The following is a 21,647-nucleotide window of genomic DNA, read 5'->3' as shown; positions in this document are numbered from 1 at the left end:
CACTGTTGTGGAGCTGCCCGTGTTTCTCTACGCGCTAGCTTTTAGTTGGCTTCAGTTGAAAACCAGTTGTAATTCGTAATATACAAAACCCTAATTAGCACACTAGCAGCTCTGTACCTGATACTTGTGCGTGAAGTAGCATGTAAGACGGCTCAATTATATCAATTTATTTCTTTTGTTGCGCCCTCTCAATTCTCTTTGGTAACCGCAACTCTTTGTGCCGTGGACGAGGCGTCCTTTTGAGAAAACTGGTCCTGAACTTAAATGGACGAGACAAGTTAGGCGCCGACGGGACAGCAACCAGGAATGCAGTCTAGGGCCCAATAAAAGTCAGAGGAATAGAAGTAAAAGCGGGCCGCCTTGTAGTGCAGCGTGAACACTTCGCTTTTCGATAACAAAGTTAGGGAGCGAAGTTTATAAAAAGTGCCGAGCGGAATTTCATCATGCACTTCTGGGAAAATAAAAAAAAGGAATAATGGGACATGTCTTCCCTTTTACGTAATTCTAAAAGGAGGAGATTGAATGCCTAAAAATTTCAAAATGTTTTCGATGGATTGGGGACCGGGAAGTCGCATCCCCCGTAAACAGTTTAAACAAATGTCACTCTCAAGAAAGCGCTCCCAGACAGCACACGACGTCGGGCCTACATCGGCATTTAATTGGCAAACAATGGTCCAATATTGGGCCAATGTGGCCGTCGTAGAGTCAATATTGGTGGTACACTGGAATATACTGGCCAACGTTTGCCTGACTTCACCAACGGCTCACCAACGTTGGTAATCGATTGGCTTAGGCTGGCCAACATTGGCCTACCTCAGCCAATGGCTTACCAACGTTGGCAATCGAATGGTTTAGACTGGCCAACACTGGCCAACCTCAGCCACCGGCTTAGCAGCGTTGGCTATTGGTTGGCTTAGGTTGGCCAACATTGGCCTGTCTTAGCCAATTGGTTACGAACATTGGTAATCAATTGGCTTAGGCTGGCCAACATTGGTCTATGTTAGCCAATGAGTTTCCATCATTGGTAATCGATTGGCTAAGACAGGCCAATGTTGGCCAGCTTAAGCCAATCAATTACCGACATTGGTAATCGATTGACTTAGGCTGGGCAACATTTGCCTGTCTTAGCCAGTGGCTTACCAATGTTATATATAATTGGCTTAGTTCTTTTAATGTGCTGATCGCGCACGCTGAGAACAATCTCTAGCTATGCCTCCGGGGGGAACGATTCTTGTTTTCACACGCAGAGAAAGTTAGCAACTGAATTTGAACGCTGTATGCATTGCGAGCTGTAGCAAGTTTGAACGTCCACGCAGAAAAAAACCGTGTTCGGTGACAGGTTAAAAATAAACGCTGGGGAGGAGGTCGACTTCTCTTGATCTTTCGATCTACAAAATATGGGAAGAGATGGGAGGAGCTTCTACCACCTGCCACCGACTATAACTAACACGCGTCTTCCCAAAACTGATAGTTATGCTTAGTAAATTTCCACACAAAATACAAAATGCACGCTTCCTTCGATTTGTGTGTATGTTTGTACGGCAAAAAGCATAGTGCCTCTTCTCTTATGCCCATTTAGCGACGCAGCCGGGAAACCTTTCCAAAGAGGGGGAGGGGGGGAGGCAGGGTTCAACCCCGAAATTTCCACCCGCCTCCCCAACCTAGGACACGGGTGTATTGTCAGCTGTATGTGATCTTGAAAACCTCAAGGCAACCCGCTTTGCTGAGCCGCAAAACGCGGCCTATAATTCAGACTGAACCGGACAAAATTAAAAAAAAAAAAATAAAAAGCACTAATAATTTTAGCAAAAAAATAAAACCTTAAACAAATATCCAGCGACTGATTAAGCAATTACATGTCTTCACGAATAAAAAATTGCGTTGAATTAACATCTCGAACACCCTATGTTTGAGGTAGGAGGTGACATAAAGCTGATGCGCATTTCAATCTGCAAAGAAAGGTTATCACGCTTTCCAGAAAAGGGCTGCTGGCCGGTTTCATTTTCAGTGTTTGTGCGCATCGCGCGTGATTTGCTCGCTTTCCAAAGCGACGCACACGCGCGCGCTGAGCTGTGGAGATCGCACGCTGAGCTGTGGATTTGTAAACTTTGGAAAGGTCTATAACAGAAGAAGCTGAGCATTATGCCTGCTTGCCCAAAAATGACTTCAAAGTGCGTACAAAATACGGCAACAGCAGTACTGACTACGGTAGTGACAACGCCCTCAGAAATATAAGCTGTAATAGAACCAACGGGTTACCAAAGTTGGCAATTGATTGGTTTAAGCTGGCCACCAATTGCCTGTCTTAGCCAGTGGCGATTGGCTTAGTCTGGTGTGATGAGCGATCCCGCGACCAGCCGAAAGGACGAGAAAGAAGAAGACGAGGTGGTTGCATGCGAGGAGCGCGAGAGTGGATTCGGGCGGTTGACAAAGGACGGTGCAGACGCGACCAGGCCGGACCTCCGTCGGCGTGACCAGACGTCAAGAGGCCCGACCCACAACCCACTTCTCACGCAGTCCGGGCGCCAACCTTCCGGAGGTAGACAAGACTGCATGCGTGGCGCAGTTGAACACCCGCTGCCACTCCGTGCCACAGACGTTCTGGGCCTGACTCAAGCCTTCGACCAACGCCCCAACTGCCTCGTCGCTACGTCCTTCGGCCCAGACCTTGGCGGACACCTGGTCATAGGCTGCCACCGGCGTACGGGGCCTGATTCAAGCCTTCGGCCATCGGTCAACTGCCTCGTCATTACGTCCGGACCTCGGCCCTGACGTCGTAGACTCCTGATCATCGGCTACCACGGGTGCTACGCCGCAAGGACTGAAAAGTCGTGAGCGGGGGACTTTTTAGGGGACACTCAAACCTTAACATTTGTTGAAGAGCTGCTTCGGAGTGTGCTTTACTAAAACCAATGTGGGTTTGAAAGCGTTGATCTTTGACTTTTGGATTTTTTCGTAGATGCCATCAGTGCGAAGCTAACAATTGAAGAATCGGCAGCTTAAAAATGGTGCTGAAGTGGCTGCCAGGGTCTTGCGACAGGGGAGGCTGCAGGAAGAGGCGTTCGGAAGCCGTAATGGCTCCCCAGCCCCAGGACCTTCCCCAGGACCAGGCATAGGCTCCCCGCTGAGCTTCCTCCCTAGCCCCTTTCAATAAAAGTTCCGAAAAAAGTATTAATTGATCTTCAAATAGTCATTTGCTCGCCAGATAAAATAGTGCACAGACAAAGCATAGGAGGACCTTGCCATTTGTGCCCAGAATGTTTTTCTTGCAGTGGGCTGCTAATAAGAAACAGGCCAGGGGTTCTTAAAACCCAATGTTGGAATAACCAGGATTTAAACACATTTCCATCATTACATGGCCAGCATTAAAGATATGGCATTAACACTGGGACATGCCAATGAATCAGCTTGACTGCCGATAACGGCCTATTCAATGATTGAACCAATGATTGATTGAACCAATGAACCAATGAAACATACCAATGATGGCATAGCCATTGAATTAGTGTGAAAGCCAAAATTGGCATAGCCAATGACATAGTGTGGATGCCAACGATGGCTGAAATATTGGTTTAACGATGGCCTAAAAAAGGTGCCAATGATGGCTGGATCCTTGGTTGAACGATGGCCCAACGTTGGCGCCAATGACGGCTGGAAGGTTGGTTGAACGATGGCCCAACGTTGGTGCCAATGATGGCTGGAACATTGGTTGAACGATGGCCCAACGTTGGTGCCAATGGCTGGGCCAACATTGGAAGAAGTTGCGCTCGGCCAGAATACCAATGTTGGACCAACCTCCGGAGCCAGCGTTTGCCATTGTTGTCCCAATGTAGGTCCAACATTGGTGTGCTGCCTGGGCTAAGACCAAAGGCTGAAAACAAGCGAGGTGAGGAAAGGATGAGAACGGGAAACCTAACGAGATTATTTTACTCGGTGCTCTCGGCTTTCAATATTTTATACTTTTTTTTAATTATTGTGGGTTTGGACATGTCATTAAATTAGAGTTCTCGCGCTCTCCTCACATCGTTTGTCAGAAAGTCGTTTCCACTGACAGGGTCCCAGGAAGAGAAGAGTGCGGGTCGCGATCACAAAGCAAATGAATCGTGGGCTTATGTGTTCGCTTACTTGTCTGGGCATGCGGGATGCTTTCATGAGCGCTGGTCGACGCTGACGTTCTTTCTCATTCCAGTAAATATCACTTTTTTATGGAGGCGAGAGCGATTTCGAAAAAGCTCTGAGTAACAAAATCATTTTATTCGCAAACTGAATGTGAGTCAAATGAATTATGAGCACACACCTGCCACTACAGACAATGTGCTTTGTTGCGAATGAAAATTTAACTCAACGCAGTTTTTAGGCATCCTAAGGGATGTTGAAAAGACAGTGCACAACAAAAACTTGTGAAACGTTAGTGGGACCTAAGGTTGACTTGCGCTAAATTTTTTTGAAAAACCCCCTAAACTTGTGGCTAAATGATGCGCCAAAAGTATCCTACCCGAATGTTGAACTGGAAATGACGCCCAAACTGCTCAGTCAACAATTGTATAGCTAATAAATTGTTTGTCATTAGCTTTATTCAAATATATACGATTTTTACAATAAAACAATTAGGAAAATGCTCACAGACACACATTCCGCGACGCAGCACACAGTGGAAGCAAACTTAGAAAACAAACTTGAAATTCAAAGTAAAGTGCTTTGAATTGAAGAGATTACCGCCTCCTGGTTTTTGACACTCTTAAATTACTGCGCGGTCACTACCTTTTTTCGCTTTATTACTAACTGACTTTTATCATTTTTGCCTTAAACTTTATAACATTAGTATAAGAAGCCAATAAATATCAAATATATCGCTGTTTCAGGAACTTTCACAGGTTGAAACTTCTCTTCGAATGAAACGTGCATCATTAAATGTCCTAAATACGTAACATACAAAAAAACAACTTTCGCTTCAGGTCAGTTATGTTTGATCAATCCAGAAATGCCTAAAGAACAGCGCCACAACGCACTGCTTTTTGTTGTTTGGAAGCAATGAGAGTGGGTAGCATTTATTTATCACAGGAATACTTGCAATAATGTGGCCTTGTGCGCTTCCCATACTTCCATCCCTAGATGTAAATTATGAACGAGGCTACAAAAGTAAGCTCACTGCGGTGCCTTCCACTTTCGGCATAGAACTGTTGGGGTCTCTTAATTTTGTATTGAGGGAGTTTTTTTTTGGTACGTGGCGAATATTTACATATTTCGTACTCACCCAAAATCAAAATTTTATCGGAACCACAATACCTTATGTACGTAACTGGCACCTCCATTTTAGTTTTATTATAGGGAAGGACAGCAATTTGCAAGTTGAAAGGAAGTCTCCCCATCCTAACGAACAAATAAAAAAAATTCAAGGCAAATATTTGCAACAAACTGGGCAATGTGCAGGATGTTTATAACACGACTTAACTAAGTTGAATTGACCTAATTCTAAATCAAGGGCTTCATTGTATGGCGCACCGTCTCGACAGTAGTTCTGTTTTTTTGGCAAATAAGCCTATAACATAAGTATTTTTTCACCGTTAGAGGTGCTAAGATTATTTCATTTGCCAATAATGTCCAACTTTTTTTATCGGTTTGAGGTCCTCATACTTGCTCATACTTGCATGCAGGAAAGCTGAAATTATTTCCTTGTCCAGGAAGTAAGACCAGATGGCTTTTCATTACACTCTAAACAGAAAATTATGATTCATTGTGTGTCTGCAGTGCGGGATCTTGGCGTTTTTGAAAATGGCCGCCTTACTTTCAAGGGAACATTTTGCACCAGTAGTCATTACTTCCTTTCGTATGCTGAAGATGATTTCACGTATGTTGCGCAATTTTCCTGGTTACAAATGTTTAGTGTATTTTGTTCATTTGTAGGTTAAGGACTTAAATTCAGTTGGGTGGCGTAAATATTATTGACTTCCAATCTGATCACATAATTTGAACGATTGCAGGAGTATTTGTTACGAATTGCTTTGCACAGACACTTTAATCGTACTTGCAATTATAGCTGTAATTCCGATTTGAAGTACCATGATTTAGAAGAGCGGTCCAAACGACTAGTCACTCGTGATTTGCTGTTTCTACACGAAGTCCCTTTAGGATAACTTTGTAGTGTTTCATCTGTGTCATTCGTAAACTTTCACACCCAATTCGGAGTGGTAGCTTGATATGGTAATTTTACACGAATAACTATCGTGATTATGATGCAATTAAATGCAAAGGTGCAAGCGAGCTGGACAAGAACGACGAAAATTATCCCTGGAGAAGGGGAACAAAAGGGACATGTCTTGCGTTTGTCCTTTGTTCCTCTCTTTCGCCTTCTCCAGGGATTTTTTTTCGTCGTAACTATCCTCCTGCCTCTCCCATGTCTACAATTCACCATCGCTTTAGCGAAATTTATGAACCCGATATCGGACAGATGTGCTGATAATTTCTTGGAAAAAGTAAAATATAGGTAGCATTGAATAACTTGTGTTGCTTGCTTTCGCATTTTATTTTGCACGAGTATTACTCTTCTAGCAGCACTTTGATGAAATGTAGTGTGTTTTCTTGTTTAGGTGCTAATGACAATAATATGTGATGACGAAACCGTCATATGTTTTTACGCAGGCATCCCCTAACGTTTTTGCTTAGACATCATCGGGGGGGTCAGTCGGAGCTTTAGGGCCTGAATATAAATATAAAAATCTAAGGAAGAAAATCTAAATAAATAGTTATCGTCATTTTTGCTACCTTCACGCTAAAGTTTGGTGCCCTCCGTGGTGCATTTTTTTTTCATTTTTACGCGTGTTAATGACAGTGAGCAGGGCGCCGCTAAATGAACCGCGGCCAACCGCAGGCCGGTCGGAAGGCCTCCGCTAGTCGGATCAGGCCAGGGGGCCTGGGTTTGGAAAAACCCGGTTCGAATGCATTGGGTCAGTGCTTTTGTTTATTAGAGCGCAGCTCTCAGGCACCCGTTTCCGGCTTGAGCGGCGTCGGCGTTACCAAGGTCACCCTAAGGTCACGTGACCCCCAGGACACGTGACCGCCCAAGGCCACATGACCCCTCTCAAGGTCGCCCCAAGGTCACGTGACCCCGAGGTCACGTGACCTTGCGAGGAGTCACGTGACCCCGAGGTCACGTGGCCCCTCCCAAGGTAACTCCAAGGTCACGTGACCTCCCAGGTCACGTGGTCCCCAGGTCATGGGTCACGTGACCTCACAGGTCACGTGACCCCCTGGTCACATGACCCCCAAGGTCACATGGTCGCTCTCAAGGTCACGTGACCCCCGGTCACGTAACCCCCCGGTCACGTGACCCCCAAGGTCTCGTGACCCTCAAGGTCACGTAACATCTCCCAAGGTCACGTGACCCCCAAAGTCTCATGACCCCCCGAGATCACGTGGCCCCCCAGGTTACGTGGCCCCCTCCCCGAGGTCACGTGACCCCCTCCCCCCGAGGTCACGTGACCCCCTTTCTCCCGAGGTCAGGTGACCCCCCGGAGCATATTAAAGAATGAGGGGAGGAGGAGGAGAAGGAGGAGGAGGAGGAGGAGGGGTCTACCCTCCCCTCAGTACACTTCCCTTCTCCTCCTCATGAGCTGCGCTCCAATTCGGCGTTACAGGGAGTTGTAAACGGCTTTCACTTTTTTTTAAGTTTAATACGTATACCTATTGGTTATTTTCCGACTAACAGAAAAATAAATGATTATTAGTAGTAGTATTATAAATATTATTATTAAAAGGTACTTTTATTATAATAATAAAACTATGTAGGATGCTGCAGTTTCCTTCAACTTTACTACGTTTCAAAATAATATACCGTGAATCCCAAGCCAGGCGTCTTTAGGTCAAGTTCAAGGGGGAAAAAAGCAAATCGTAATATTATTCGTCGCCTTTTTTTACTGTGTTACCACCTAGCAACGGCTATTGAGCGCACATGGTAAGCCTTTATTCCCGCTTTTAGTCTTTCTGTACATGATTTCGCGTACTTTCGATTTTGACTGCGCTCGTGCTTGTGAGAAAAAAGAATGTAGAAAAGTCCACGTTCACCTTGCTTTACTCATTCAATTTAGTTAAAAAAAAAGCAATTTTAACTCTCACATAGACTATACTATTTCTGAAAGTGTCAAGACAAGAGATTACTTGTATTTTTTTAGAGCGCAGCTCCTAGGGGCCCGTTTCCGGCTTGAGCGGCGTCGGCCCCTCAAGCCGGAAATCAAAATATCACGACGTAGTTCTGTCAATGTTTTTTTAATTGTTTGGCAAATTTTTCAGGCCGTCATCTGCTGAAATTAGCTTATGACGTCCCTGACATTCGCATCGTCATCGTCATCATCACTAGTGAAGTCATCAGCGACGTCACTAATGACGTCATCGGTACCCGCATCGTCGACGTCACTGATGACGTCATCAGTGACGTCAGTGATGACATCATCGGCATTGGGGGTCACGTGACCCCCAAGGTCACGTGACCCCCCCCTGGTTAGTTTAACCCCCCCCCAATGCCCTTCCCTCCTCCTCTTCAAGAGCTGCGCTCTAATTCGGCGTTCCAGGGAGTTGTAAGCGGCTTTCACTTTTTTGGCTGGTTTCTTTGCGCCTGCATTATTCTGTTTTTTTTTTTTTTGGCTGGTTTCTTTGCGCTTTCATTATATAGGGCGCACCGTCGCCATCTTGACACCGTACCCACCGCCGTTTTTCGTTGAGTGTGGGAGTGTCACTTGAAAATCGGCTATACTGGCCAGGTATTTGTATTATTTGAGCATATCAAAACCGAGGTTGAAAACAAGAAGGTAAGCAAAATCGAGTCTGCTTAATTTTGGCCCCATGAGTACAGACAAACCAAGCAGAGCGAGCTTAGCTGTATTGTCTATCACCTTCGACTTCTCCTTTTTTTAAGCCTTTTCACCTTAAGTTGTTTATTCGTGTGGCTGTGAGCGACCTCGACGGCTTCTTCAAGCAAATTACAGGCGTGGCGCGAAACACCTGACCGCTCTCGGCAGGGCAAGATCGCTTGGTCAGAACTTTGTCAGGTGATTTGCTCTGACGCGCTGGTTAGATCATTTGGGTCGTAGCCTTTGCCGCTTGCCAAATCATGGAGATCGGTGTAGGGGCCACGTAGGTTCGGTTTCCGAAATGAGCTCTCCAGTGTTCGACTGTTTTCGTGCGTTGTAAACAGAGTCGTGTTTTTGTAAAAACTGCCAAAATACGTAAAAGCAAACTTTTTGGTAATGGCCGTTTTCTTCGTGGTAATCCGTGGAAATATTGTGCTCTGTTTGTTGGAGGCTTCCGTTCAATGTGGGAGACCTCCTTCGTTCTTGACTTTCTGTTTTTGCTGCTCTGTGATGTCCGGTCGGATTATGCACCCATCACAGATTACATTATATCACTGTTTATTCGTAAGTGCACTGCAAGACTGCTTCTGATAAAAGTCCCGCTTCGGTCTCAATAGAGAGTTTTAGTACATCGTTCTGATACCCTTGATACCCCCGATAAAACAAAAAAACAAAAAATGTATGCGCGAAGGCGGCGGCGGAGTATGGTTCTCGATGTGATCGGAAAGATATTCTAAAACCCTCTCATCTCCAAGATCCTTCGTGTTTGATTTATAAATTATGCTTGGCATAAAAACAGTGTAATTATATTGAGTAAAGAGAAAACTTTGTGTAATGATAGTGGTTCACTTAACTTCTGTGAGACATTGAAAACCAATCCGGTTGTCCAGGTATGTGCGCCAAGGCGGGCCCTGTATCTACAATTAACTTGCCCGTCAATACTGACGATATTGCCGATACAAAGCGAGCAAAAAGCAACTTCCCGCAGACACAAAGCGGATGGAAATGCGAAATTCAGTCGATAACTGGCCGACAGTCGATCTGGGCAATACTCGCAGGATATTCCGCTCATTCCTGGTAGGTGCGGGAATGGTGGTACGCCAATACCTTCCGGATGTTCGAACGGGGTGCTAAATTACATATTGGGCCAATATTGGAGTCAGTTTGCGGCCAACATTGTCGCGAAACTGATCAAGCATAGCCGTGCAGCTTGGGGTAATCCTGCTTTTGCGAGAACTTTATTTCATACATTAGACTAAAATCGACATTGATTTATTCGGTTTCACCCTTTGGCGATGAGTATGACTAAGGAAGACTACATTTACTTGCACTTACGTCGTCAGACCAGATAGAAGGCAGGGTCAGCTCAAATTTGCGACAGTATTCCAAAAATTAAACCTTATTTTTATTCCCGTGTCAAAATATGTAAGCATCCTGTGTATCGCTATGCAAACCTAGTTGTTGTATCTCGTTAAAAATTGCAAGATATAATTCCTCTGGTTGTGAAGGAGCACGTACCCGTCATCCGAAAAGTAATTAATACGTCACTCGTTTCCAATTCTCAGAGTGAACGCGTTACGTCACCTCAAAAGCAGACATGTACAAATTACTCAAAAAAGATAGTTAAGTTACTGAATATCGACGCCAAAAGTAGTTGAAGTAGAGTAGAAATTACGCATTTGTAATAGTAATTGAGTAAACTACTAACTACTGTAAAAAAGTAGCGAATTACTTTGAAGTTACTTTCGAAGTTACTTTTTATGTTTTTGTGGCAGCAAAATGAACAGAAGTTTTCATCGGTGAAAAAAACTGCGAGCCGGAAATAAATGCAGTCATTTTATGACTACCAAAATAGTTTATTCGCTCGCCGAAGCAATTGTCTTTCAAAGTTCTTATAGGAGAGTTCGGTCAAGCTAAAAATACGTTCCACCGTGGCGCTGGATGCAAAGACAGCGTTCAATTTCAAAAGCAGGCTGTGCAGGGTCGGGTAAGCGAGTGTTGGCATCTTTGGTGTCCATGCCGAAACATGTGAGGCTTGCCTCGGCCTAGAGGGTCTTTTATAACAAACTCTTCTCTTTTTTTCTTCGGAAAGTTGATTGTTATGACTGGCCCCTCTTTATTCTTACCACGTTCGGAGATTTCGCCGAGCGAGTGCACCTGACCGTCAAGGGATCGAGCCTCGATCGCGCCACAACGATGAGATCATCCGGACGACTGCGCGTCTCGTGCAATGTTATAACTACGCCACTTAAAAAAAAATGTGTTTTGCCGTTGACGTTGGGTCCAACAAAAGGATCTCCCAAGGGTGACTCGAAATCCTCGCCGGCGACTACGGTATCCTGACGCGCCTGACAAGTAAAACGTTTTCAACAAAGAGGAGGTCTCCCTGGCATGCAAGGTCGGAAGGACGCGAAGGATTACGTGAAGAAGCATCGGCGCTCGTACAGTTGCAGCTGGAAGCGGAAACGTGCTCCCATGAACGGATTATCCATGTCTGCGTTTATGTGCGGGGGAGTCCGCTTTGCAAGGGAGTATGCGCTGACGACGAGGCGACCATGAGAACAGGCGCCCAGCTGCGAGGTCATCCCAGTGGCGCCTACCGCGGAACCTACCACTTGAGTCAGAACTCACTAAAGGCACACCATGAAAACAACAACAACCCTCGGAGTGTCCCCGTCTTTCACGTTTGCAGCTGGAAACGCGGCGCTTGCGTGCATTACCGGATAAGGTCAACACCCGACCAAGGCTTGTCAAGCATCTCTGACTGCGTTCGTGCGCGCCGGTGTTATGTTTTGGCTGCTCGTCGTCGCCACTTTGGCCCAAGGACGCCTGTGATGCAGTTTCTAGGGCTGCCGAGTGTAAGTGCGTGGGAACGGAATGTGAGGGTGCCCCTTGTTCGTGAATACCACTTAATCTGCCAGCTTCTTATTTATTTCTGCGTTCAAAATTTGTTATGAAAAAAAATAGGATTAGATTTCAAAAGTAGTTAGTAATTTGAGTAGAAGTTACCTGAAAAACGTAGTTAAATTAAACTACTAATTACCCAAATAGAGTTGTAATTGAACGTTACCAAGTTACTCGGAAAAGTAGTTAAACTACAGTAGTTTGAGTAGAGTAGTTGAACTACGTCCAAGTCTGCTCAAAAGTTACGAGTTGATTTTCTCCTTAATTTGATATCCCCCCCCCAAAAAAAAAGAAACGGCAGTTCTGGCTTCATGGTTTAGTGTGTTTTTTTAGAGCGCAGCTCTTAGGCGCCCGTTTCCGGCTTGAACGGCGTCGCCGTCGGCGTAACCAAGGTCATCCCAAGGTCACGTGACCCCCAAGGTCACCTCAAGGTCTCGTGACCCCCAAGGTGACCCCAAGGTCACCCCAAGGTCACGTGACCCCAGGTCACGTGACCCCTCCGAGGTCACGAGACCCCCGAAGTCACGTGGTCCCCTCCCCAAGGTCACGTTACTCCTTCAGGTCACGTGACCCCAAGGTCACCTCAAGGTCACGTGACCGCGAAGGTGACCACCACGTGACCCCAAGGACACTCCAAGGTCACGTGACCCCCAGGTCACGTGACCCCTCCGAGGTCACGTGGTCTCCTCCCCAAGCTCACTTGACTCCCCGAGGTCACGTGACCCCTCCAAGTCACGTGAACCCCAAGGTCACGTGACAACTCCCAAGGGCACGTGACCCCCAAGGTGACCCTTACGTGACACCTCAAGGTCACGTGACCCCCAGGTCACGCCTCCCCGAGGTCACGTGACCCCCCTCCCCGAAGTCACGTGACTTCGGGGAGGGGGAGGGTCACGTGACTTCGGACAGGAACGGCACTGTTGTGCTTCAGGAAGGGCTCACGAATCTTCGATAAACTTTCCCTTGTGAATTCTCTGCTTCTTAAATGCCAGTATGACAATGGGTTCTGTGCCTTCTCATGTCGGTAACCTCTGTACGAAAGTTAAGAAGGCTCAACTAACAAATTTTATTGTTTTCGCTGGGTGAAGGACGTTCTCAGCTGTAAAGTTTGACTGACGTGTACAGCGCTAAGCATTGCTCAACTGTCCTACTGCTTACAGGGTGATCGTCAAAAGAGTCAATGGTTGTTTCAAGGAACGGCATAAACCGGTTTCGTTGCGTATCAAGCTAATGTTTTGCAAAGAGGTGGCCACCATATTGCTTTAAATGTTTAAAAAAATTCACTGAACACACTTACTTGAGTAAAACGTTAAAAAAAAAAAAATTAAAATCCCTACTTAAGGAGGCCATTTGCTGAGAAAATGTGCCTGATTCGCGCTGCGGTCGACAGATGTCAGCACAGCTCTCCGCATCGACGGGAGGTCGCCGTGAATGCACAGAGTAGCGTTTTTTTTCAGCGTCAGCATCAGTGATGACAACACTTTTGTTCGTGGCTTGTTTTGAATGTTTCCTTCCTCGTTACGGCGTCTCAGGCAGCGTGGAATTGTGTTCGTGTGTGTGTGGGGGGAAGGGGGGGAGGGATAAAGTTTCTGAAACGCCGCCGGAAGACGTCGGCGGACCTTCTGTGATATCTTCCACTCCCCGCACTAGAGCAACCTTCACTCGCTCGCTGGGAGCCAAGCGCACCCTGAAGATGACTTGCACCTCAAACGGTAAAAACCAGCGAGTGCAAAGCAGACGACATGCAGAACGAATGCAAAATATACGAGATAACACACATGTACCCTTTCATTTTCTTGTATTATCGGTTGAATAAAATAATCATACACTGACAATGAGTGCAGACAACCAGCGCATCGCTTCTGCCTCAAAAATGTTTTGTGCTATTGGCATGGGCAAGGGCACCGCCCGTCATGGGCACCTTCCATCCTTCGGGCCGACATCTGTCGGCTGCAGCGCCAATAAGGCGCCTCTAATCTGCAAAAGGCCACAGTAGGTAGAGTTTTCAAGTTTTTGATTTCTTACTATCTACTCAGGTAAGTTTTTTGAGAGAAATTCGTATGCTCTTAGTGCACGTTTCTCGGCCAGCTCTGTATAAAATCTTAGCTCGGCACGTTCGGAAACCAATATATGCGGTATTTTTAAACGGTCATTGATCTATTTGAATCATCGTGTAGTTGTTTTTTGTGATGCCCATCTGCTCTTGTCGCGATAGACGCATACCGAGGTCAATCGTAAAAAGTAACGGAATACCGTTACTCCTTATTTGACGGCAAAATTAACTAAGTACTTTACTCGCTACTTTTATTAAAAAAATAACCAAATAGGCCACTCGTTGGCGAAAAAAATAACTAAGTTTAAGTGCAAAATAACTACATAATTTAATCCTTCCTTTTTCTAAAACAAATAACCAAATATGTTATTCATTAAATAAAAAAGTAACTAGGTATAAGTAACTTGCTACAAGTAACGTATTACGTACATATCCCGTAGTGAGCCACCATCCGTGGGAGTTGGTCGCTTGCGTCATCATTGGCCATCTGCAGAAAATGTGGATAGCACAAGGATCGAGCAGGCGGAGCATTATGGTAAGGTTGGTCGTCGCTTGGAATTTATTAGAGAGTTTTAAGGAACCATTTTTGCGCGTCCGATACGGTACCATGGGCCTACCGGTACGAACTGCGTATGCGCGGATTTTATGCGGCTGCATATGCGCTGTTCGTACCGGACTGCCCATCGTACCGTATCGGATGTGCAAAAACGGTTTCCTAAAACTCTCTAATGACGGAGACGTGGTCTTAAGGAAAACCTACCGACTGAGCAGCGTGGCTTGTGACTTCCCTGCCTCGCCGCCTCTGAAATAGGAGGGTCCCTACGAGGAAACGATGCGAGTCTCGAGGACTACGGACTCCCTAGTCTCAGTACTAACAAGCAGCTTGGCCACTTTCATGTTTCTGAATTGAAGGTGTAGTTCTTTCGCGACCAGGACGATAATAAACCAGACGCTATGAGAGAAGATGGGGAGCGTCATACTACATTGACCTCTTGCGTGCGACCCCGAACGTGAATTAGGTGCGGTAGGCAGTCGGCTCGTGAAAATGTTAACACCCCTTACAAAAAATTTTAATGAATTTCATTTGACAGTTTATGGAGTCTACTCATTACATCTTTTCGAGTCTCAATAGAAATGCAAACGAGTTTTGTAACGAGTCCGTAAGGAGTTTACGAAAACTATTGGCCACCGCGTTCCAATTGATGTTTCGACAAAGCTACCGCATAAAGTTTCCAATGTATTTCATATGAATATAATTTGAAAGTCTATTGACACCGTTTCGAGTCTGTGTTGAAAAACAATTGATTTTTTGTAACGAGTCCCTAAGGAGTTTACGAAAACTATTGGCCACCGCGTTTCAATTACGGTTTTGCCGTGCCACCTCATAAGAATTTCTAATAGATCTCATTTGAAAGTCTAGATACACTGCTTTGAGTCTCTGTTGAAAATCAAATGTTTTTTTCTACCACGTTGTACTTGAGGTTTTGACGTGCCATCTCATTAGGTATATTCCGACGAGTCCGAATATACCAAATGAGATGGCCCATCAAAACCTGAATTGCAACGCAGTAGAAATTAACATTTGATTTTCAACAGAGACTCAAAGCAGTGTATCTAGACTTTCAAATGAAATGTATTAGAAATTATACTCCTAGCGTGGGTTTCTAGATAGACGGCTCTAAGGGGAAAGACGGCAATAGGTTGCATAACATGTGGTCCGGATCTAACGGTTGTTTTGAGGGAAGGGGAAAGTGAGTGCAAGTGTCACTTTTATGTATGCCTATATACGCATGCAGTGTTCGGAAAATGCCTGCATAAAACCGTGTGAAGGAGTAATAACTGGTTTATTAAAAATGCAAAATTCGAGTATACGGTACACTGCTTTCGTGTCCATGGGGGACCTTGTACTGCCATTGTGTCCATGGGAGACCTTGTACTGCCTTCATGTCCATGGGAGACCTTGTACTGGTAACCTATAAAGAAAAAAGATGCACAGTTACACGTTGATCTGCTTATCTAAACTTCAATGTTTGCGCAAGGCATCCTGTTCACAGCGCAGCACTACCTCAGCGCTGAATCAGTATTACAAACCGGGACATCAGTCCTTTAGGAAAGGAGGACCCTCAGAACACACGATACAAGCCATGGAAGTAGCAGTGACTCGTTGCCTTAACAGGACTGAGTTAGCGCTGCACTGTATGTGTGAACCAGCCTTAAATGCAGAAAGTCACATTCAAAATTCCTACATTTTTGCTCACCCAGGCACTTAATTTACACACTACCTTGATAGTTTAATGAGTGGCACTAATAACATTGTCAGGGGCACCATAATGCAAAAGTATATTTTGCCCCCGAGTCTGCGAGAATCAATCGCTCACTGTTTTTGCTGCTGCATTGCACTCTTTTATTTCGGCTTTTGAAAAGGTCTACCAAAGATAAGCGAGCAGATGTTATCGCTTATGAAGTTTACCAAATTTGAACATAGAGAAGCTAAGACTTATAGGCATCTCGCAGAATTAACATGGCAATTTGGGCCAACTGATCCATGATCGTAGACAAGCGCCGCAAAAAACATGTGGACAATAAGTGGTGGTAAACACTGGCGCCAGTGTTTTATGTCTACTTGTTGTCCCTGTGTATTTTTATTTAATTTTTTGTTTGTTTACTATCTTGAACAAGTATTTTTAATCACACTGGACAGGAAGGAAACGGTAATAGGGTTCTATGCGGATCATAAAGCCATGCTCCGAATGGGTGAGTATCAACTGCAGGTTTCACAACAGTGGCGGATCCAGGGGGGGGGGGGACCCCCCTCCCTCCCCCCCCTTCTCGGTGGCAATTGGACATGAGTGGACCCCCCTGAGTGGAACCCCTTGAACAAGAAAGAATGGAAGAATAGTATCGTTAAAAATTTTCCGCCCACCCCAAAACAAACAAAGGTCTGGATCCGCCACACTAAGTTTCAATTATTGGGAGGATCGAGACATCAGAGGCCGAGTTTAAAAAGCAAACTTACGATACCCGAGAAGACATGCGTATTAACAAAACAAAATTTGTCGCACCTTTTGAGTGACTTACAACTAAATATTACGACATTATCCAAAATGTCTCACAAACTTTTTAGGGCAAACATGGCCGCACATCACTTGGCTATTTTGCCGCGACCAGCAATGAATATAGAAGCGTGGGCAAGAGGCATGTGTTTTGCGCACTGTTCACATGCATCCCTACTTGAAGCAGTATAAGGGCAACGCTAAACTACACACGGAGGATTCAGCCGACGAGTCTGCCGAGCTGTCCATCCAGCCCGTTAGAGCTAACCAGGTGCAGGACTGCGATCAACGGCGAGATGCGCCAATGAATCAACGAAAGCAAATGCCACACAAATCTTCAGTGCACGCAAAAAGGATCCTTCACCTATGAATGGCGTGAACCTGATTTGGTGATCATTAGCGCCCCCTTGTACTTCAGTAGTGATTTTCAAAGTGGTGAGCGGCTGTACGACCCTACCACACGAAAAGGCACATTCCTGACTGGATGTGCCTTTTTAATGCCAAAGCATTATATGTCCATGGAGCGAAAAATCCGAGTTGTACCAAACGTTAACAGAGGATTAAAGAAAAAATAAAATGTGCTTTCACGGCTGAGATTTGAACCCGGTGCTGCTGTGTGAGAGCCGGGCACGCCAGCTGCTGTGCTATCTCAGCCGCTTCGGAATGCGACATTACTCTCCCCTCAAAAAGAAGCTTGTCCCATTACAGCAAAAGATGGCATGTCTTTACCCGTTTTTTGTCCCTGTTTATCTGAGGCTGTTTTTTCGTCATGTTTGACGGCATCGGCGTTGATGTGCCCGAAAGATGGTCATAAAAATATGTCCTCGGTTCGATGACATCACACTTCACGTGACGACATGACGTACCATGATGTGTGACGCCGTATGATGTAACGTAATACAAATATTAGAGGGGCACTTAGTTATACATACGTGGATGGAATGCGAAAGCATTGCCATTCCTAACAATAGAGGAAAAAAAAAAGGAAGTGTCGTTAGGAATGGCAATGCTTTCGCATTCAATCCACAAAGGGGTACCTAAGTGCCCCTGTAATATTTTGAGTGGAGTAGAGCTCAAATAAATGCCGTACGGTGCAGTATATCCATGATTAAGTTGCTGCTAGTCGTGAGGCTTAATGTTTTGCACCAACAATACCATAGTTTTTCCTCGGTTGCGACGAAGTGCCACTGCGCTAAGAACTTGCTAGAAATTTCTGCATATGCGACCACTTTCTTCTGGAAACCTATGGTGACCTGCCACTCACTTTTGGCCAAAGAACAGTGAAAATACCAGATGTGAAAACAGCCATAACAAGCATTAAAGAAATCAAGATGGGGGTCATAGCATTAGCTTCCCAACGTGGCGAGACTAGCAAAGGATTTCTGTTACTCGCCGTTTAAGACAGGAGTCGACTTTTTCCGGTCTGATCTTGAAAACAAAGTTTGGTTCCGTTAATTTTGTAGCAGAAAGCCCGTGCTTTCCCGTTTGTGGGGTCATTTTCTCGGTTCAAAATATGATGCAGAGTCCTTCCCATAAAAATGCATGGGTGCCCGCTAGGACTCTTCGAAATGGTTAAATTAACTGAGGTCATTATACTCTGTTGCCACTCTAGAATAGCAGAAGGCCTTCCCACAAAGCCCTTCACTCTTTTTAATAAGCAAACACTAGAGAGGAGGAGAGCCGAGAGGACACCGCCAATCATGGCGAGCAAAGGGAATTGTGGGAGGGGCTTGTGCTATTCTATAGTTGCAACGGACTATAACAAAAGTTTACAGTACTATGAAAACAAAAAGACCAAGTATGCACAGAAATTCGCAGGAAGTGTAGCAGGGATAGAATAGAAAAAACTGCAGCTGCAATATTTACCCTTTAAATTTCCCTCGACAGCACAGCAGAGATGACATGCTGGTCGTCAGCGCCTGGAGGGCCACCCCTTGTACTGGGAGCACATGTAGTCTGAAACGAACAACAAACAAAAAATTAAATGCATGAACAATCCGCACATGCTGTTATTTCGCTTCATTGGCCGCTTCAGAGAAAGCAAGCATGCACACCGTTGTCCAACCATGTCAACTGCTAGCCGAAACTTTCTGCCACCAGGATTAAGATATTGCTTGCGCTATAAAAAAAAAACATTTACACACTACCCAGCTGGCGTGCTGAAAGTTCAAACATTGAAGAAACTACAACATAAAACTTCAATGCAAGAGCTACACCTCGTGGACAATACACAAAAGTATGTTCAGTGTAAACCTTGGTGCACTGCAAGGCTGATTTACCTCAGCCAGTTTGGAACATCTGCAGTTCCATTCTTTTCAAGATATTATGCCTGAAAATTTGTGACAAATGAACTGGGTTAAAATTTTTTAATCGACACCCGGCCCAAATATTTAGGAAGTATACTAGTGGGTTAATTTCTAACTTACCATAATTATTTTCGGCATCCTGAAGGCGTCACTTCAGGGTCTTTTCATAGTGGATTTACCTCGCCCACACAGGTGCAACCACACTGAAATGTTTGCAAAGTTTCAGGCAGAGTAATTAAACGTCTGCAGTTTCTCTCGAACACCGCTGTCACAAATTTTGTCTTTTTTGTCATTTTGGCCTGTTTATAGGTGGTTTGGGGGCAGGGTCAATTACAATCCTCGCACATGTTTACCTGAGCGTCAAAGGCTTGAGCTCGGATGAGACTATACTCCTTTTCATACTTAAGGTGCAACGCTGTCAAAGCTACTGGCGCGAGCGTGGGGCTTGGTCTTGTTGATCATTTGCACGCCTTCTCGCACAAACAAAACCGTAGATGAAGCCACGCACTCGCGCCAGTAGCCTTGACAGCGTTGCACGCTAAGTATGAAAAAGTATAATGCCGGCCGAGCTTCAAACCATTGGGAAGAGGAAGACAAGCGTTTCGGGTTGACCAACCACGAACCTGTGACAACCGCATAGGTCATTCAACAGACGTTTCATACCGCTTAAACACTGTGTCGAACTGCATTTTGAAGTCAGTCCCAATTCCAACGGTGTATGAACAGGGGCATTAATTTCGTGGCATGCCTTGAAATGAATCGAAGTGACGCAAGCTGGGAACACACTGCTGCTGCTTCATTTGGGGATAACTGCGGCCCTCGGCTTGATCACATCACAATTGCAAAATGAAAGAGAAAAAAAAGAGGCAAAAGGAACAACTGCTTTATCAAAAGTTCTAACCGACAAATATAAACCCAGTTCAATTCTAGAAAGCCAGGGGACCGAAGTTTGTCCTAACAGTACAATTTAGTCCACTTCCATAACTTCAAAACAAAAGATGGATATCCTCTTCAACCATTTTGACTGAAAAGGAATATTGTCTTTGCATGAACCGAATTCCAAGGAAGTCTGACTTCGGAAATGTAATGAAGTATTGTCAATGTAATCAATTTATAGTTGAAAGACATCAGTACACTGCTAGACCAATAAGACATTTCCTAAAGCAACGGACCGAAAGTAGCATTAGGAATTCAATACGTGCTCTGTTGACATGAGCTACACTTTCTCGGACCATACACAGAATGAGTGGCAACTTTTCATTACGCTACACATAGATACAAACATTAGGACAGATAAAGCAAACCCAACTAGTTAAAAAAAGAAAAAAAAAACATTCTAGCTTAACGAGAAAATAGGGAGTTTTAGAATATCGGGCGCTACTTTACCGCGCGTTACGGACGGCAAAATAGCGAGGATTGCGGCGAAGAGTTTTAGAATAGCGTTTCTCTGAAGGGGACCCCCCCAAACGCAAGCACCTCGCGCTTAAAACGCCACCAATATGTCGCGGCAGCTTTTATTTGAAAGTTAGAACGGTTTATCTTGAAAATTAAACAAGCTTTTTTGTCCAGAGTAACATTTTTGTAGTTTTTTTACACTCAATGCCGCATGTTTTGTTTTTGTCGCTGCCAAGCTGCTCTGTTGTACTTACGAAGCCCAGACGATCCACCACCCAGGCATGCTTACATGTCTGCCGCGATCGTAAGTACACGCGCCTCGATAGCTTTGAGATGTGAATCCAGCGATCCGTGACGTTTTCAATACGCGTCGACCATACCGACCGCGGTCGCCGAGTGCGACTCACGCAGTTCCCGAGCGGGCGACGGCGTCGAAGACGCAATCAACGGAGATGTCGTGGGCGCCGCCTTTTGCGGTACGCCGCCTTTTAAGGTACCCACGCTATTATCGAAAAATAATGGGCCCCAAAGCTCGAGTCCGAAGCTTGTTTTGGGGGGTCTGCGCATGCACAGCAGCCACGAGATTATTCTAAAACTCCGTAATGTTCACTTCTCGTTCAACGCGTACAATGCAAACAAAGAAGTACACTTACCAACTGCGTTGAGTTGCTCGTTCTGTTGCGTCGTCGGCCTTCCGCGCTCTTCTTGAACATAATCATCACAAGAGAAAACTTCACAGATAGATAAACTTGATTAAATTAGCACATTTCCATTTCTAAAGGCATTTCCATACCGCGAAACGGAAAAACAACCTAACGGTCGCAAAAATGGCGAAACCATGCCGGAAAAAGAAAAATACAAAGAACTGGTGTCGCTACCGATGGGGCGTCGAAGACGCGATCCTTAAAATATGAAACCGAAACCAGTAAAAGTTGCAATACTGAAACCGAAACTGACCAAATCGCGATAGAGGGGCGCCGTAAATAGATCTGTTCACATGATGCATCTTGTTGGCGAATCTTGTGTCGCGAAACTAGGTTTTGGGAAACAAATTCCCCGTCTGAACGCAACCGAAAAAGTGGCGCGCCTTCGA

At 45.2% G+C, this 21,647-nt stretch overlaps 1 long non-coding RNA gene across 1 annotated transcript; it reads right to left on the bottom strand.

The window, feature by feature from the left end:
* Positions 1-18,769: 18,769 nt before the first annotated feature.
* On the bottom strand, positions 18,770-21,415 carry LOC115318750. The gene is made up of 3 exons (XR_003918331.2): positions 21,208-21,415; positions 19,280-19,362; positions 18,770-18,809 (listed from the first exon to the last, which is right to left on the bottom strand). It is a non-coding gene; the product is annotated as an uncharacterized LOC115318750 (long non-coding RNA).
* Positions 21,416-21,647: the final 232 nt, after the last annotated feature.

The sequence above is a fragment of the Ixodes scapularis genome, unplaced genomic scaffold (genome assembly GCF_016920785.2).
Source record: "Ixodes scapularis isolate PalLabHiFi unplaced genomic scaffold, ASM1692078v2 PGA_scaffold0__279_contigs__length_252992795, whole genome shotgun sequence".
Taxonomy (NCBI): domain Eukaryota; kingdom Metazoa; phylum Arthropoda; class Arachnida; order Ixodida; family Ixodidae; genus Ixodes; species Ixodes scapularis.
This window is presented reverse-complemented; position numbering and strand designations above follow the sequence as displayed.